The sequence below is a fragment of the Adiantum capillus-veneris genome, chromosome 24, assembly GCF_014529385.1.
Source record: "Adiantum capillus-veneris isolate H3 chromosome 24, ASM1452938v2, whole genome shotgun sequence".
NCBI classification, from domain to species: Eukaryota; Viridiplantae; Streptophyta; class Polypodiopsida; order Polypodiales; family Pteridaceae; genus Adiantum; species Adiantum capillus-veneris.
Window position 1 is genome coordinate 53446733 of NC_140954.1, and position 12281 is coordinate 53459013.

Here is a 12281-nt window from a genome sequence, read left to right on the forward strand (position 1 = left end):
CTCCCTAAATCTCCTAAGAGAGGATCTGGCCGGTCCACTGGCTCTAGACTCCCCTAGGCTCTAAACCCTTGTCTAGCAGCCTAACTGAGGTGTAAAATGGATTTGTGGATAGATCTTGTTTTTAAGGAGTCTGACTGCGCACTCGGTCACTCATCACCTAAGGTGCATTCCCCGGCAGCGGCGCCAATTTTTGCGGGTCACCGCGACGGACGTCCATAGCATAGCTCTCAAGCATCAACATATTTATCAATACAGGGGAAGCGACTCGGATGAAGCATGGAAACTCACTAGGTTGTCACTCCTAATGAAGTGAACTCGAAGAGATGCAACTACTAACTATACAAGTAAATCAAACGCATCACCGCCAAGTAATCTGACTATGTCCTTCTACCCAGCTCTACAGTCGTCATGCCCGTTTACCATGCAAATCTATTCGGAATCGCACAAAACTTGAAGGGAAGCTTCAGGGGACTATAAGGATCATATCCTATCACCGTCACAACATTCTGGAGAGGTACAACGATCGCGATGTTTGTCCCAAATTCAACAAAAATCGAACAATTGATCCTAATGGGTCGTTTTAGGGTCCCTAAAGACCCTCCTAGGGTCGAAATGACATAATATAAACACTCAAAACAACAATTTAAAGCCTCAAACACGTAGTCGGAAACCTTCACCGAATCTTGAATGATTATACTTGAATGAAAGAGCAAGAAGAGAGGAACACAATGCAATAATCAAAACTGAATTTGGATTATCGTAGCCGCAATGGCGAAGATTACAAGTTTGAATAAGAAGGAGCTCTCAAACGTACGCTGTCTTCTCAGTTGCCCATTCAAAAAGATTATCCAAAACTTACAAAAAATGACCTTTATAGATTAGGTCTTTGCAAATTGGCTTGTCCGGCCATAAGCCCCTAATCTTAAAACTGGCTCTCTAATATACGATTGATCCCATAAGAATAATCATACATTTTTGACAATTTCCTGGCTTAGAGATGCTTCTTTACAAAAGAATTTTACAACGGCTTCTCAAAAAAATATGGTCCTTCTGGCCACGGCCGCATGTTGCTTCGTCTGCCAAACACTCTCTCTTTTCCTTCATGGAGGAAAGCCAAGAGAGGTGCTGGAAGGTCGTGGAGCAAAACGCTTCGATTTCATGGGCATGCAAGAAATTGCATGCCGCTCGAGGAGGAGGAAGGAACGTGCAAGGACGGGGATGAAGCCATGTTGGGAATCTCGCCTAGCAGGCGCCCTTGGAGCGGGTAAGGACGAACTAGCAGCAGGCCCTGCGGGCAGGCGCCCTTGAAGTGGGTAAGGACGATTTTAGAGCAGAGTTAAATCTCGCCAGGTTAGCCTCGCAGGGATCGCATGGGCCTGCTGGAAACTTCGTCAAAGAACCGAAGCATGGCAAGCCCCGCTGCCCCATACTACGCTGTCTTTTTCGTTTCGGCATCACGCAGCAGAGCCATCGCTCTGACAGGAAAAAATAATGTTTTTTTATTATTTTATTTTTAGGGTTGGCCTTCACATTTGGCCACCCCTTGGAGATTACAAGGAGGGGTTTCCCCCACTCAATTTGCAGCAGCAATAGCTCTTCGAAATCATCAACCGGGAGTAATCTCCTCAAAATCAGCACCCAAGGTTGCATACACTGCCATGCAACGGACTATGGGTGGGCACAATTTGGGATCCACCCCAGGTGGGGCTTCATGCCATTCGACTTTCAAGTGAACAAACACACGAAGGCAACCATGCAAAGTGCTGTCAAGAAAGGCATTGCCCTAGGTTGGCAACCCATGGCTTTCTACGACAAGCACGGTTTTTGACAAGCATCAGTTTAAAACTGCAACACACAAATTTTGCAAGTATGCGGATTGCATGCTGAGACAACTCTTTGACATAGAGGTGTTCTCGAGTGGGACTAGAAGCCAAGGCGTCTTGGTATAATTATGGCCAAACCTGTGAGGACAGTCCCATTTTCACAGATGCAGCAAGCGATTCATATACAATTGTGCAAGATGAACAAAGCTCCATGCCACGCAAGGGTTCGTTGACATTGAGTCGCCATCAATCAGTAATGAGGTATGCATTTGTTTTTGAAGTTGTTCGGCCAATTTGTTTGCACATGATGAGTGATTCTTGTCCCGGCAAGGCTGTTGTACAAGTGATCAATCTCCATACATTTCCATAAATTTGCTAGCATGAAGGATCATCACTTGCACATGCAACTGCATTATGCCTATCATGTGCATGTTTCATTGTTACTTTGAAATTTACATAATATTTTCGACAAGCAAGGCTTGCATTTCCTTCTAGCAAGGCTTGCATGCAATCGAGAGGAGTGCACTTTAAACAATCCCAACACAAGCACGGCTTCGATTGGCATCGAACCAATGCTTCACCTACCAACATGACTCAAGCATGGCTTGCATACCTGCCGCCCTGATCTGCTGGCCGGATCAATAGCAATTCAATTTTGATACCCATGGAATCTCAAGGCGATCGACACACCCTGTGGCTTGCCTTTATGAAGGGTGCACGGAGCTCGGCATGGCCGACTTCTTGTCACTGCTTTCAGCAGCAGCAAGCAAAGATACTCGCCACACGGCACTAGCCAATTTCAATTGAAATTGCTTGACAAGGCCAATTCTCATTTGCCATGATCTTTGTACGTCAATACCAACATCTGTTCACTACAATTGGGCATCTTGCCTTGAAGATTCCCGCAATTGGACTATGCTATGAGCATACAACCTGGGCGGGGGAATTGGCAATATGACTGCATGTTATTTCATTACATACTAGACGGGCGTATATGATATATAAGGGTGTGTATACAATACACATAATAATTCTCTCTCGTGCAACGGATAGGGCTATGAGCTGCAACTGAGTGATTTTTCCTTAAGACAACTGGTTTACAGGAGGACAACCAGGTTAGCCAAATTTATGTTTTGTTTGTTTTTTCATGAAAACATATTTACGTTGTTGGTTATGCACAGCAATGTGTTTTGCCAGTTTCCCATGAAGCAAGGCTTCTAGATCATGCTATGCTACAACCCATTGATTTTGGCATCAAGAGCATTGGCATGCAAGTTTGGGGAACTGGTACGATCAAAAATTTGTTCCCATTTAGGGTGTATTGACATCACGTTATGATGTATCACTACCACTGCCGAATGTGCAAGGCACTTATGGTTTTGGCTCTTGCACTTGCAACCGTCACAGCAGCCAATGGCTTACAACCTTACATGCAAGGTATGCTAGCCAGGTGGAATGACCTCCACCACTTTATGCATTACGCTTCCGCTATCACACTCGCACCTCTGTTAAGGACAGACTAAGGATAGATTATTACTATGATTGTTGGTTACTATCAACACACAACAACACTAAAAAGAACATAATATTTTGACTTATTTCACAGGCAAAGTGCCATTTTAAGTCATTTTTCTAAAGTCACAATCCCACACATGGTAAGAGGGTCAAGCTGTGTTTCTGTTCCCTCTCTCGATGAGAGTGGTATACATGCAGATTGTTGCATGCTTATAGGATAAGCTGCAAGTCCGGCATAAGATGCGTCAAAGGACACATATTGGGCACAACATATACAAACTCGTCACTTAAGGAAAGTTCCTTAGCCCAACATGCTAGTCTTCTCTCTCTTTTTCTTATTTCTCTCAAGAATAATGAAACCTTCCTAAGAAGCTTTTCATACATGCTTTGTTTGGAAGTCAGCATGAGCCAAGGTGCTCTAACTCTCAGCTAGAAATTAGGCAAAACGTCCTCTACATTATCTTCATGGTTTTGTCGATTGAACACTAATTGCGATAAGGGCTATGAGCCACACACACTGGCTAAGAGTCATTGTCACGTCTCGGGTACGACCCAACTGTTGGCATTCCTTGGGTGATTGTTCTTAAGATCGAACAGATCTACCCAGTGGAGTACACAACGACGTTAATGAACAAGCAAGAATCTTGTCATTATGGATGTTGTGGGTGTCGAGGTCATTTGTTTCCAGGCTAGCCTATCTTCTCCTTGCCCTTGGCTCGAGCAGCCCCTTTAGGCCACTTTGGGGTTTTATCTTTCACTGCAGTTTCTTTAGGGAAAAGAGGCCTCACCATTTGCTTTCCTTCCTTGACGTGAATGACCTCCTTGCGATGAATGTCAATGTAGAAGACTTCAGCCCTTCCGCTGCCTCCGTTGCTGGCACTCATCGACTGTGTGCCTTGGTTGACAACAGTGATGGCACCTCACCAATCTCCCACCTGATGCTTTCGATTTATAGTTAGAACGAGTGACACGAGATGGAGAATTTACCTCTTCAATGTTGATGACACTGCAGCCTGGCAGTAGCACCTCAATGAAGGCGGCTAGGGCCTCCTTCGTCTCTTCTTCTTCCGTCCTCCAGTTAGAAAATTCCTTTAGCCACTCGTCCATGATTGATAGTGGGCGTCACTTTCAACATTGTAAACCGAAGGGGTCTTAGAAAAGCCCTCCTCAGTGGGGGCACCAAATGACAGACGCAAAGAAGACCCCGAACCCCGACTGCCTCTAAAACGCCGGGGGCCGAATGGCTCGCCTCGAGCTTGCCACGGTAAAGCGAACAGGGGGCACCACCTAGCTTTGAGCGGCTAGGACGCAAAACCCACGATGATATGAACACCGCAAGCCTACACATAGAGAGAGAGAGAGAGAGAGAGAGAGAGAGAGAGAGAGAGAGAGAGAGAGAGAGAGAGAGAGAGAGAGAGAGAGAGAGAGAGAGAGAGAGAGAGAGAGAGAGAACACTCGCAATTGATGAAAACAACCTCAAGGGTGTGAGGGTGAGTTATTTCTACAATATTTACAAGGTGGCATGCCATGGTGGTAGGGGGAGGAGATGGTGCAACCTGCTTGGTGCGTTCTCTAGGGCGACTCAATGGCTGTGAATACTCATTGCTAAGAGCGTGCATACGTGTGTGCATCGACCATTGGAGTCGAGAGATGGGTGTGGTTCCCTTCGCATGGTGCAATTTCCAAGGCAAACCCAACACACAAGACCCCCTCCCCGTGATGGTGATGGTGTCAATCCCTCCTACTACACTCTACCCAATTCTTGGTTCCACATAAGTTGCCCCCCTCGATAGTGACCTCTCAGTGCCAATTTATAGGTGTTGGCTGCTTGGATTATGGTAATCCCAGTGTGGTTAGGGTAATCTTAATCGGGGAGACAAAGCAAGTGATGGGCCCAATGTGGTTGACCCTTGCTTTGTTTTGGGGAAGGTTATTAAAAGATGGGAATCTCTAGGTGGGCCTTTGTGACCATCACCTAGAGAGAGGATATTTACAAGATGGAAATTTACAATGGCTCGGTTGAAAAACTGAAGAGAATGGTAAAATAACCTAAAAATTACTGGGATGGCATCATGGTTACATGTTGCCGGCGAATGGCATGTTGCCGGTGCGTCGGTGTCGAGCGTACTTCTTTTCAGAGTCGGCCGGGGCATGCCTTCGGCGCATTTTCTGTTTTTGTCGTTGGCGGCGCGTGCTTTGGATCCTTCTTGTTTTTGTTTGTTGACGTCGTAGCCTTTTCCTTCGTATTGCGGTGCGGTGCGTATATGCGTGTGTGTATGTAGTTGTGCATGAGACGGGTGCATATATGTGTATATATGTGTATTTGCGGGTGAGTGCGTATATGTATATGTGTGTGCGCATGCATGCGTGGGAACAAGGGAAGAGGGGGTACTATATAAATATAATGTATATATATAATTTTATATATTTTTTTCTTCTTCTCTGATGTCGGCGGCTTGTTCTACTGCGCAGGGCGGAAGGAGAGGGGGGGGGGGGGGTAGGATAGGGTGTGTGTGTGTGTGTGTGTGTGTGTGTGTGTGTGTGTGGGTAAGTGTGTGTGTGTATGTGCTGGCGTATTTCGTTGCTGCCCGCATGGACGTGTGTGTGTGTGTGTGTGTGTGTGTGTGTATGGCGAGCTGCGGACTGCGCGCATGGGGAGAGAGGGCGTGTGTGTGTGATGCAGATTGCAGCGGTGGTTGCGCGCGCGCACGAGAGAGAGAGAGAGAGAGAGAGAGAGAGAGAGAGAGAGAGAGAGAGAGAGAGAGAGAGAGAGAGAGAGAGAGAGAGAGAGAGAGAGAGAGAGAGAGAGAGAGAGAGAGAGAGAGAGAGAGAGAGAGAGAGAGAGAGAGAGAGAGAGAGAGAGACTTGGTGTGGGACTGCAGCATCCGGATGAGAGGGAGAGTGAGGGAGAGGGGGAGGGGAGAGGGGTGAGGGGATAAGAGATAGAGAGTGTGTGTGAGGGACAGTGAGGGGAGAGGGGGATGTGTGGGTGAGAGGGAGAGGGGGGGTGTCTTGGATGGGGGCTTGAGGAGGAAGGGGGAATAAGTCAATGGGGGGGGGGGGGGGGGGGGGGGAGGGAATATTTCCGCGGGCCAAAGAGGGGGGGGGGTGTGAATGAGCCGAAGGAGGGTGAGGCGAGCGGGTGGGGAAGAGGGAAGAGGGGTCGAGGGAGGGAATATTGGCGGGCCAAAGAGGGGGGGGGGGGGGGGGGGGTTCTCATGCGGCTCACACCGAGGGAGCACGAGAGAGGGGTTGGGGGGGTTTTTCCTGAATTTCTGCCTGGCCGGGGAGGGTAAATCTGGGGGTGAGAGATATTAGGGAAGGGGGTATGTAAGGAAAATGGGGGGAGAGAGTGCGAGGGTTTTATTTGATGCCCGTAGGGCGGGAGGGGGGAAAAATAAGTTACGGTGGGGGGGGGGGGTACTGAGAGGGGGGGGGGGGGGGGGGTGTAATGAGTTTTTTTTTTCTTGATTTCCGAAAGTCGGCTATCAATATCATCATCTACTCTAATTCATTAGATGAACACAAGCGACACCTCCAGGTAATATTTCAAGTTCTAAGAGAGAATAAACTTTATGTTAATCGAAAGAAAAGTGATTTTTTCTTACAAGAGATTCAATATTTAGGTCACATTATCTCTCAAGATGGCATCCAAATGGATCCATCAAAGTTAGAGGTAATAAAAGGATGGCCCGAACCAAGGAATCTTCATGAGTTAAGAAGCTTTATAGGTATGTGCGCATACTATAGACGCTTCATAGAAAAGTTCTCACTAATAGCAGGACCATTACATGACCTAACAAAGAAAAACGTTAGGTACACATGGTCTGCCAAGGAGAACAATGCTTTCGAAAGCTTATCTCTCAACCTGTGCTTACACTACCGGATCTCTCAAAGCCATTTGAGGTCCAATGTGATGCTTGTGGTGATTGCCTTGGAGCTGTTTTGCTTCAAGAAGGGCACGCTATAGGCTATGAAAGTCAAAGGCTCGACCCTGTTGAGCAAGCTTTAGGCAAATATGAAAAGGAACTCCTTACAGTTCTACATGCCTTAGACTCATGGAAGCACTAGTTATTGGGGACTCCTTTCATTGTGCGAACGGATCACCAAAGTCTTAAGTGCTTCATGACACAGGCCAAGCTCTCCGACAAACAAATGAGGTGGGCAAATTTTCTTTTGCAATTTCATTTTCATATTGCTCACTTTGCTGGAAAGCATAATCAAGTAGCCATTGCACTCTCAAGACGACCGAGAGTGAATGCGGTTTCCATAGAAACTCACAATGATCTATGTTCTATGATAGATGAGTATGCTATTGATACCGATTTTAGAGATGTGATTTCAGCCCTTGCACTAGGGAAGAAAGAGGAACCATTTACTTTACAAGATGGTTATCTTCTCTATGGCAATAGACTATGCGTTACTAGCTCACTACGTGAGAAAGTAATGTATGAATCTCATGCTCCTCCTTATGCAAATCATAGAGGGATTCGGTCTACCTTAAAGGGGATTGAAACATATTTCTATTGGCCTATCATGAAAGCAAACATACAAGAGTATGTTTCTAAATGTGTGGTATGCCAAAAGATGAAGTTTGATAGAGGGAAGCAACTTGGATTGCTTCAAACTTTGCCAATCCCTAATTCACCATGGGAGAGCATATCCATGGATTTTATCTTTGGATTGCCTAAGTCTATCCATGGGAATACGGGAATATGGACGATAGTAGACAGGTTCAGTTAAACAAGCTCATTTTATACATATCAAAAAGACTATCAAAGCCCATCAAATGGCAGCCCTCTTCATTTCACAAATCTTCAAGTACCATGGCTTGCCAATGTCCATATTGCCGGATAGAGATCCTAGAATGACCAGTAATTTATGGAAGGGTCTCTTTGAGAATTTAGGAACAAGGCTAAATTTTGCTTCGGCCTATCACCCACAAACGGATGGCCAAAGTGAAATAGCTAACCTAACAATTCTCAATCTACTAAAAGCCTAGGTAACGGAAGTAGATCAAAGATCCCAATGGGAGAAGTACTTACCCTTAGTGGAGTATGCATACAATAACACTGTACATACTTCCATGGGACAAGCACCTTTTGAGGTAATAGGGGGAAAATCAAAAAGTCCCTTGCTACTTAAGGTACACAGGAAGATCTTCGCTGCATATGAGTATAGCCGAGACCTACAAGTATCTTTCCAAAAGATTAAGGATGCTATCTCTATCTCACAGCAAAGGCAAAAGGCTGCTGCTGACAAGCACAGAAGAGCCCAAGCCTTTAAAGAAAATGATTGGGTGTTACTCAAATTTCCCAAGGCTCGATTAAGGCACACGACGGGCAAGAATCGTTTGGGACACCAAAAGTACTATGCTAAGTTAGCAAAAAGGTACTATGGTCCCTTCCAGATTCTTAGGCCAATCAATGAGATGGCCTATCAACTCAAGTTGCCCAGTCATTGGCTCATACACAATGCTTTCCATGTGAGCCTATTAAAGCCTTACAGAGGAGAGCCACCTCAAGAACCAACTATTGAAGACCCACCGAAGATCGAGGACCAAGAAGAGGTGCTGCAGCCCGAGTCCATTCTCCGACATGAAGACAAGGTACTAAGAGGTGGTAAGACTATCCGATGATATCTTATTAAGTTTAAGAATTATCCTTTTGAAGATGCTAGATGGATGCAAGGCATACAATTAAAGGATAACTAAACCTTGTCAATGCTAACAATGCTTCCCTAGAGTAAGCAAATGTACAAATGTTAACAATGAACAAAGTTTTTGTCTTATAAGACTCTCTTTTTCTTTATTGTGCACAAAAATGAAGTAGTATGCATGCTGAGATCAAGTTTGCGGAGACGACGTCTCCCGAACACCAAGTAGAGCTTGTCACTCTACTATGGAAGATTGATAGGACTAATGTGCATACATTCTTGCGGCAGCCTCAGGCTCTCAAGTGCCAAATGGACAAGTCATCCATTCTAGAACGATGTCGTAGGGTAACATAGGGATCCTCTATCCGCTAAGAAAAAGGACTCATGAATATGCTTTACCTTCTCTATACCATAGTCGAGGACGACTATGATTTCAAGAGAGGGGTAATGTCATAATAATCAATATCTAATTCTCTTAAATGATTTTCTCATGTTAAACTGATCACTTAATATGGGGAAGTGCCAGGGGATAAAAAGCTAGAATATTGGTTAAGTTAGCAGACCGGCCACAATAGGGATCCAAAGGAGGGAAAATAGGGATCCAAAGGGAGGGGCATCTACAAAAGAGATATGTGCAACAATGGGCTTAAAAGACCTTAAGGTTCAGCCCATTAAGACTTCCAAAATGCTAAGGTTCCAAAATTCAAAGGTTGTGTCCAAAGGTCAACTTTAGGGAAAATTGGATGCTTTGTGTGTGTCCCAAAAGTTTTTGTCAAGCCCTACATAGGAGGGGGCGAGCCCAAGAAGTAGGGGATGAGAGAGAAACTCATACACACACACACACACAAGCTCCCTTTGTACACAAGGGGCAAGAGGGACACATGTCAGCTCCCTAGCCCAGATGCCCACAAGGTGTACTCAAATCCTATTGGATGGCCTTGGAGGTGGACCAATGAGAATTAGGCTAGAGTAAATCTAGTTTAATTAATTTAAAAACACTTAATAAAAGAACCAATAAGAATTAAACTCTCTAGAAGACTATTGGACAGTCTCCCAAGGGGACCAATGAGCATTCAGCAGCCCAATGGCTTTCTTGATTCCTATTGGCCAGGAGGCAAAGGGGTCCAATGAGAGTTTAGTTGAATGATTAAATTACCTAAAGCTCTTACAAAAGGGGACAGGGGGACACATGTCAGAAGGCTATCACTTATGCTGCTTAATTGTCATTGGCTAAGCCTGGGGAGGTCCAATAGGATGCTAGCATGAGTAATTAGCAAGGGGGGTCGACCAAGAGAGAGATGGGGCTGATTTTTGCAAGGCATTATTGACACACACACACACACACACACACACACACACAATCAATGTGTGAAGTAAAGAAGACTGTCTCCCCTTCTCAAGATTTAATGGAAAGCTTATCACCTACTCCAAGCTTGTGAGAAGGGAGGCCTACACCAAGAGCTCTTGGCTTTGTGATGCAAATCCAACCAAGAGCCAAGATTCAATGCATGCTCATCTCCTCTACTATGCTAATTACTAAGCTAAGCTATGCTAATATCAGTGATTATGTGAGGAGATATACATCTTTCTCGTAAGAATACTCCTTCTTCCTCTCAATCTACTCTTATACCCCGCTAGCTCTCACCATCTTCGAAGGTGTGTGAGGTCTTGGGTTTGAGACCGTGAGGGAATTGATGTTGTGTTTGATAAGTGTTTTGCATAGTGCATGAAGTTTCCATCTTCATTGCACTAGTTAGTATTGAAGGAACACAAGAAATTGTATTGTAAAATGTCTCTCTTGATGGGAGAAACCATAATACAAAGCCTTTTGGAGGGGGGACCGGCTCCATGCAAATCCAGTCCTCAACTGTTGTCAATTTCTTAATTTCTCTCTCTCTTGAAGTATTGTTCATGCTATCTAACTTGGTGTTATGCTTTTTGTTGCTTTATCCACCCAAGCACTCTTGTTAATCTCATTAGGAATCTATTCTAATGAAATGTTCACTATGTTCATGCTATTTTCCGCTACACACAAGTTACTAGGCCATTAAGTGTTACATTAGGCTTAAAGCATTACTCTTATGCAGGTCATTGTGTTCTCCTAGAGAATCGCATATTTGTTCAAAGGGGTAGGAGCTAGATGAGTATGAGGACCAATAGGTGTATGCGATTGGTACACACTTGTAGGTACTGTTGCAGGCATTGAGCTACCATGTAGCAATGCTTTACTAACAAATGAGGTCCATGGCATGTTTCTTGGCATGCTCATCATTGGGGTGGACATGGTAGCCGTGGTGTCATCAAGGAAAAGATGAGCTAGACTTGGAAAGATAAAACTATCACGTGTGAGCTCAGATTGCACTGAGACCCCTAGCGAAACAACATATGGAGGATCCATCGAACTTATTGAGGGAGTCTCCCTTTGTGATAAGGTTGGTTGTTTAGCCTTCCCTGTATCCAAGAATCTCATGAGACCCGTTGAAGGCATGTGGATCCCCTTGTTCGGTCTCTATAGCTCAATAACCTTATGGATGACCTCACAAACTCTTTTTTGTTGATCCTCTACACTAGTAGCATCCGTTGTGGATTGTAGGACATCTAACCAACCCATGTGATAGGTGTGACCTATGTATAGGTTGGTTATAGTTTTTCTTTGTAGTTTATACTCCCAGTTTTCATTTAGGAATGCTCCATCTAGGATTGAGGTGCTAGGGGTGTCCTTTGAACTAGATGCAATGTGGCTCTCTATGGGTTGACCCTTAGCGGTCGCTAATTCATGAGCACTCGATTGCTTGCTTGTCATGGATGTTGACATAGGGGCTTTCACTTTTAACTCTCTTCGTTGCTCTGCCTTGCGTATGCTCTCGATTTCCTTTTCCCTAGCCGCAACATATACCGCTCAGCCTCTTGCACTTCGGTAAGGCTTCTACCATCAGGTAATATAACCTCTGAGGGGAATAGCTTTGAAGAGTTAGGGGGTGTAGTGATTGGATTCACGTGCACACTCCAGAAGCATGGGGTCTACGTTGTTCATGGATGGAGAATTTACTTCTCCACCCTCCTCATTTACATCGTTAGCTCCATGTTCGGAGCAAGTGGCTCTACTACCTTCAAGCGGCTAAACATGCTCGGCCCGGACCATGGGCCCATGGCATGCATGTCTTGGGTTGAGCTATCAGGATTAGGCATTGGGTAACCCTCCATGACGTCGTAGTCAGAGGAAGAGTCAATAGATGCAATATTTGGGTCATGAGTGGTACTACCTTGGGTTCCCGCTGAGAGCATAGA